This window comes from Triticum aestivum, chromosome 4B, assembly GCF_018294505.1.
Source record: "Triticum aestivum cultivar Chinese Spring chromosome 4B, IWGSC CS RefSeq v2.1, whole genome shotgun sequence".
In the NCBI taxonomy this organism is placed as follows: domain Eukaryota; kingdom Viridiplantae; phylum Streptophyta; class Magnoliopsida; order Poales; family Poaceae; genus Triticum; species Triticum aestivum.
The window spans coordinates 17,299,898-17,307,146 of record NC_057804.1 but is presented as its reverse complement, the minus strand read 5'-3'; positions in this window follow the sequence as shown (position 1 = coordinate 17,307,146).

Sequence of the window (7,249 nt, the reverse complement as noted above, 5' to 3'; positions counted from 1 at the left end):
GGTGAACAGATCCTTGGGACAGGCCTTGTTGAGGCTGGTGTAGTCGTTACACATGCGCCAGATCTTGTTCTTCTTCATGACGAGGATTGGGTTGGCCAGCCACTCGGGGTGAAACACTTCCATTATGAAGCCGGCCGCCAAGAGCTTGGCGACCTCTTCACCAATGGTTCTTCTCTTCTCTTCGGAAAATCAACGGAGGGGTTCACGGACAGGCTTAGCGTCCTTGCGGATATGGAGTTTGTGCTCGGCGTACTTCCTCGAGATACCCGGCATGTCTTTGGGGGTCCATGCGAAGATATCCCGATTCTCATGGAGGAAGTCGATGAGCTCGCCTTCCTATTTGTTTTCGAGGCGGGCGCCTAAGGCAATGTACTTGCTGCAGCTGGGGTCTTCCGGGTTCAGCTTCACTTTCTTGGTTTCCTTGGAGGGCTTGAAGGCGGCCTCATCTGCCAGGTCCTGGGTCGGGATCGACGCGTCGGAAGCCTCGCCGGCCAGGGCGACGATCCGGTCGAGCTGGCGCCGCTCCTCGGCAATGACCAGCGACTCAGCCAGCTTGGCGTCGTCTCGGGTGCACTCCAGAGACTTGCGGTAGTCGCCGGTGACGGTAATGAGGCCCTTGGGACCCGACATCTTCATCTTCAGGTACATGTAGTGGGGGGCCGCCATAAACTTAGCGAGCGCGGGCCGGCCCAGCAGCGCATGATACGCGCTGGACAGGTCCACCACCTCGAACCAGATTGGTTCGCGTCGGAAGTAGCTGCTGTCGCCGAACAGGACATCGAGCCGGACCCGGCCAATGGGTGAACAGGAGAGGCCGGGTACGATGCCGTGGAAGATGGTCCGGGTCGGCTCCAGGTCCTCGGCCTTGAGGCCGAGCTTGGTCATCGTGTCGCGGTAGAGGATGTTGATGCTGCTGCCACCGTCGATGAGGACTCGGGAGAACTTGCAGGTGCGCCGCGCGTGGTAGGGTTGAAGACGAGGGCGTATCCACCCAGACTCGGCATGACTGTCGGGTGATCCTCCTGGGTCCAGGTGATCGGGCGATCGTACCAATGCATGAAATCCGTCTTGGCCGGGACGACGGTGTTCACCTCCTGCCGGAGGAGGCGCTCGCTGCGCTTGTCGTCGCCAAGGCTGGTGAAGACGACGTAGGCCGTGTTCGGGTCCGGGTGGGCGTCATTCCGCATCGCGCCGCCGGCGGGAGGCGGCGGTGGAGGCGGAGGCGGCTGCCCCGCGCCCGGAGCCGGAGGAGGTGGAACGTCGCCCCTCATGATGCGCTTGGTGATGGCGCACTGTCGAAGCATGTGCGTGGAGGGTCTTGCGCTGCTATGATGCTTGCATGGGGCATCGAGCATCTCTTCAAAGCTCATGGCGGGTTGCCACGCCATCTCGCCGGTCTGCCGGCGCTTCGCTGCCGGGTGCGCCGCGGGCTCAGCGGCCGCGACGAGCCGGTTGTCGTGACATTGCGCCGGCGGCTCGGCCTTGCGCTTGTTGTTCTGGTGGTGCTGCTGTCGGCTGCTTTCGCCGACCGACTTCTGAGGAGGGACCGGCTTCGCCTTGCCGGCCTCATCCAGCGCCACTTGGATCTTCATGGCGGAGTCGGTGTTGGCGTGCTTGTCCGCCGTCACCATGAGCGCGGCCATGGCAGCCGGCTCGGAGCGTAGAAGCTTGTGCTTGAGGATGGTGCCGTCTCGGCACCCGTTGACGAAGTATTGGATCACCTAGACTTCATGGACGCCCTCGCAGCTATTCCGGAGCTCGGTCCAGTGTGCGAGGTACTCGCGGCCGGTCTCCGTCGGCCCCTGCACGCACATGGCGAGCTGGATGGGGCGACCGGGCCGTCTGTACGTCCCCATGAAGTTGCGGACAAACACTTCCACGAAATCGACCCACGCGTTGATGCTGTCCATCGGCAGGATGTTCAACCATGTGCGGGCCGATCCTTGGAGCATGAGCGGTGCATAGCGCACGGCGAGACGATGATTGGCACCGGTGATGCCAATGGCCGTGGTGTAGTCGGTGAGCCAGTCTTCTGGCTTCACAGTCCCATTATACTTGGGGGTGTCGCGGGGAAGCACGAATCCCTTGGGGAAGGGTTCCTCCCGGATGCGTGGACCAAAACACGCCGTCCCGATAGCGCCGCTTTCCTCCACCTCCAAGGAGCGAGCGAGCTGATTGATGCGGTGGCATGCGTCGGCGTCGTCAATGGCGCGTGGGCCGAGTCGACTGGCGGCCAGGCCCAGAGGGGCCAGGTCGGCTGGAGCCGGATGCCGGCCAGGCTGGCCGGGTCCGCGCTGGGTCTCTGGGGCGGGCTCGTTGCCTAGAGCATCGGCGGCGGTGCCGGCCGGGTTGCGCCGGGTCCGGGCTTGGCCGGAGTGCGCCTCGCCGGGCGGCGAGGAGGCCGTGTGCAAGAGTTCGCTGGGTCCGCCAGGGCGGGCGGAGCCGGAGCCCGCCGGCTTGGCGAGCTGGTTGAGGCGATCCTGCTGGGTGTTGGCGGCGTGGAGGAGCTCGCGCATCCGCCCGATGCGCTCCTTGAGCTCCTCGCCCGCAAGTTGGTCGAGGCCGACCGTGCCTGCCTCCGCAGCGCGCATGTTCTTGACTGGGGTCTCGTAGACGGGCCGAACGGCGCCGAAGGCCCAGCCGATCGCTCCTTCCCGGGCTCGAGTATCGACCTGGCTTGGCTCGGCCGCGGTGGTTGTGAACCCGTGGGCGGCGTCGTGCTCCATCTGAGAAGCTTCCAGGCGGCGCCTGGTGGTGGCCAGCGTCTCGAACAAGTCCAGCATCTGTTGGCGCCTGTCCTCGAGCTGGGTTCGGGCTTCAGCGATGTTGGTGGCGTCGACGTCGGTGCCGATGGGGATGCGGAGGCTCTGCATCGCGACGCGCAGCGGGTCGGACGGATCCGTCCGTGCCGTGGCGGCCGCGGCTTCAGCGACTCTTCTCGCCTTGCTCGACGAGGAAGAGGCGACATCGCCAGTGACGAAGACCTCCACGTGGGCGTCCATTGCCCTGACAGTGAATCCGCCGCTGAGAGGGAGCGGGGAGTCGGAGTAGCTGAGCACCTCGCTGGGGTACTCCTCGGCCGCGAGCGCGTTGGAGATGCGCAGCGCGGTGAAGGAGGCGGCGAGCGCGCCGATGATGTCATCCGCCAGAGCGACGGACTCGTCAGAGTAGGAGAAGGGCCCCATCCGAAGCATGCTTCCGGCCAGCTCCTCGAGCTGCCCCACGGTGGGCGCCAACTGTCGTGGTGGGCGCACGGCACATGCCAAGGGATGGCTAAAGAGAGGAGGATGCTCGAGGGCACTGGTGGGCTTGGGAGGCGAGGTTGATATGCGCGGGCGCGGGACGCCGGACATACCCAGGTTCGGGGCTCTTCGGAGAGATAAACCCCTAGTCCTGCCGAATTTAGTTGGATGGTCGATAGTACAATGTCGCTCCTGGAGCTGTATCGAGGAGGAAGGAGGCTGGCCGAGGCTCGGGCTGCTCCTTCTCCCTGGTGTTGCTAGGCAGTGGCTAGTCCTATCTTGCTTGCTTTATCTCCTGTGGCTTTGCATGCCAGGGATCTCACGTATCATGTCGTGCCCCTGTGGGCGTGGACTCCTGGGGGTTTTATAGATCAACCCACCCAGGGTTACAATGGTAATATGCCGAGTCGGTAGGTCCGTATTGTCGGCGTCCGGGACACTGGGCTGGGTCCCGCTTGGGGGCTTGTGGTTCGCCGGGTTCCCCTAGGTGCGGGCCCCATGTGCCTAGGTGTACTGTGCGTCGTCTCGTCGATCGTCATGGCGTGGCCGAGTCGAGCCGCACACAGTGTTCTCCGTCAGGCCACCGCTTGCTGTCGTCAGCGGTGAGGGCGGGGACATTGTTGCCGTGCCAGCCTTGGTCAGCGGGTAGGTAAGGAGCACTGTTGCCACACTCTGGCTGACCACGGGCATGGGCGGGGGCACTGTAGTCTTGTTCATCGGTGATTGGGGTCTCGTCCCATCGTACGGCCTGAATGGGACGGGAGCTGACCCGTGGCTGGGTTGCCATGGACGCCACGGGTGGGATGGCTTGCTGGGGAAGCCAGGGTTGCGCCGGGTTGAGTTGCCTTGCATCGGCCACTGCGGCCGGGTTGACGTGCCTTGCCGAGTCGAGGGTCTTGGCCAGGTTGTGCGCCTTGCCGGGTCGAGCGACCCGGCCTGACGCGCGCCAGTTTGCGGGCGATGCGGGCCCCACTGTTTTTGAAATAGATCCGGGCTCCGTTGCCTGGATGGGGTTCATCCCCCCGACACATCCCCTCTTTCTTCAACAAGTATCGATATGTTTTCGTATTCGTTTCATTCATGCGATATGTGCAAGTCTTGGAGCATCTTTTGCATTTAGTTTTCATTTTTCTTTTATGCACCATGCTGGTATGAGATAGTCCTTGGTTGATTTATAGAATGCTCATTGCACTTCACTTAAATCTTTTGAGTATGGCTTTTTAGAATTCTCTTTTGCTTCACTTATATTTGTTAGAGCATGGGCATATCTTTTGTAGAAAGAATTAAACTCTCTTGCCTCACTTATATCTATTTAGAGAGATGACAGGAATTGGTCATTCACATGGTTAGTCATAAAATCCTACATAAACTTGTAGATCACCGAATATGATATGTTTGATTCCTTGCAAAAGTTTTGTGATATAAAAGTGGTGATATTAGAGTCGTGCTAGTGGGGTAATTGTGAAATTGAGAAATACCTGTGTTGAGGTTTGCAAGTCCTGTAGCATGCACGTATGGTAACCGTTGTGTGACAAATTTGAAGCATGGGGTGTTCTTTGATTGCCTTCCTTATGAGTGGAGGTCGGGGGCGCGCGATGGTTAACTCCTACCAACCTCCCCCCTAGGAGCATGCGTAGTAGTACTTTGATTCGAGGGCTAATAAACTTTTGCAATAAGTATATGAGTTCTTTATGACTAATGTGAGTCCATGGATTATACGCACTCTCACCCTTCCATCATTGCTAGCCTCTTCGGTACCGTGCATTGCCCTTTCTCACCTCAAGAGTTGGTGCAAACTTCGCCGGTGCATCCAAACCCTGTGATATGATACACTCTATCACACATAAGCCCCCTTATATCTTCCGCAAAACAGCCACCATACCTACCTATCATGGTATTTCCATAGCCATTCTGAGATATATTGCCATGCAACTTTCATCATCATCATATACATGACTTGAGCATTCATTGTCATATTGCTTTGCATGATCGTAAGATAGCTAGCGTGATGTTTTCATGGCTTGTCCATTTTTTGATGTCATTGCTATGCTAGATCATTGCACATCCTGGTACACCACCAGATGCATTCATATAGAGTCATATCTTTGTTCTAGATATCGAGTTGTAATATTGAGTTGTAAGAAAATAAAGTGTGATGATCATCATTATTAGAGCATTGCCCCAGTGAGGAAAGGATGATGGAGACTATGATTCCCCCACAAGTCGGGATGAGACTCCGGACTTTATGAAAAATAAAAGAGGCCAAAGAAGCCCAAATAAAAAAAAGAGGCGAAAGAAGCCCACCAAAAAAATAAAAAAAATAAAAAAGAAGAAATTGAAAAAATTAGAGAAAAAGAGAGAAGGGGCAATGTTACTATCCTTTTACCACACTTGTGCTTCAAATAGCACCATGATCTTCATAGAGAGAGTCTCCTATGCTTTCACTTTCATATACTAGTGGAAAACTTTTATTATAGAACTTGGCTTGTATATTCCGATGATGGGCTTCCTCAAATGCCCGAGGTCTTCATGAGCAAGCAAGTTGGCTGCACACCCACTTAGTTTTCAGTTTGAGCTTTCATACACTTATAGTTCTAGTGCATCCGTTGCATGGAAATCCCTACTCCTCGCATTGACATCAATTGATGGGCATCTCCATAGCCCGTTGATAAGCCGCGTCGATGTGAGACTTTCTCCCTTTTTGTCTTCTTCACACAACCTCCATCATCATACTATACTCAACCCATAGTGCTATGTCCATGGCATACGCTCATGTATTGCGTGAGGGTTGAAAAGGCTGAAGGGCGTTAAAAGGTATGAACCAATTGCTTGGCTGAAACCGAGGTTGTGCATGATGGGAGAATTTTGTGTGATGAAAATGAAGCATGGCCAAACTATATGATTTTGTAGGGATAAGCTTTCTTTGGCTATGTTATTTTGATAAGACATAATTGCTTTATTAGTATGCTTGAAGTATTATTGTTTTTATGTCAAAAGATAGACTATTGCTTTGAATCACTCGTATCTTAATATTCATGCCATGATTAGATTACGTGATCAAGATTATGCTATGTAGCATTCCACATCAAAAATTATTTTTTTATCATTTACATACTCGAGGATGAGAAGGAATTAAGCTTGGGGATGCTGATACGTCTCCGTCGTATCTATAATTTTTTATTGTTCCATGCCAATATTCTTCAACTTTCATATACTTTTGGCAACTTTTTATACTATTTTGGGACTAACATATTGATCCAGTGCCCAGTGCCAGTTCCTGTTTGTTGCATGTTTTATGTTTCGCAGAAACCCAATATCAAACAGAGTCCAAACGGGATTGAGGGAGTCCGGGACTAGGGGGTGTCCTTATAGCCAAACTATCATCATCGGCCGGACTCCAAGACTATGAAGATAGAAGATTGAAGACTTCGTCCCGTGTCCGGATGGGACTTTCCTTGGCGTGGAAGGCAAGCTTGGCGATACGGATATGTAGATCTCCTACCATTGTAACCGACTCTGTGTAACCCTAGACCTCTCCGGTGTCTATATAAACCGGATGGCTTTAGTCCGTAGGACGAACAACAATCAGACCATAGGCTAGCTTCTAGGGTTTAGCCTCCTTGATCTCGTGGTAGATCTACTCTTGTAACACACATCATCAATATTAATCAAGCAGGACGTAGGGTTTTACCTCCATCAAGAGGGCCCGAACCTGGGTAAAACATCGTGTCCCTTGTCTCCTGTTACCATCCGCCTAGACGCACAGTTCGGGACCCCCTACCCGAGATCCGCCGGTTTTGACACCGACATTGGTGCTTTCATTGAGAGTTCCTCCGTGCCGTCGCAATTAGGAGGGATGCCTTTTCCCGTCTTTAAAGACGGCATCGTCGTCAAGGGAGCTTTGGCCGCCGGCCAAACTATCCGGCTAGGTGGTTTTCTTATGACCGCCTGTTCGGCCACCGCTCCGACGATGACCTCTCAGGTCATCAAAAGCGATCTTCACATCA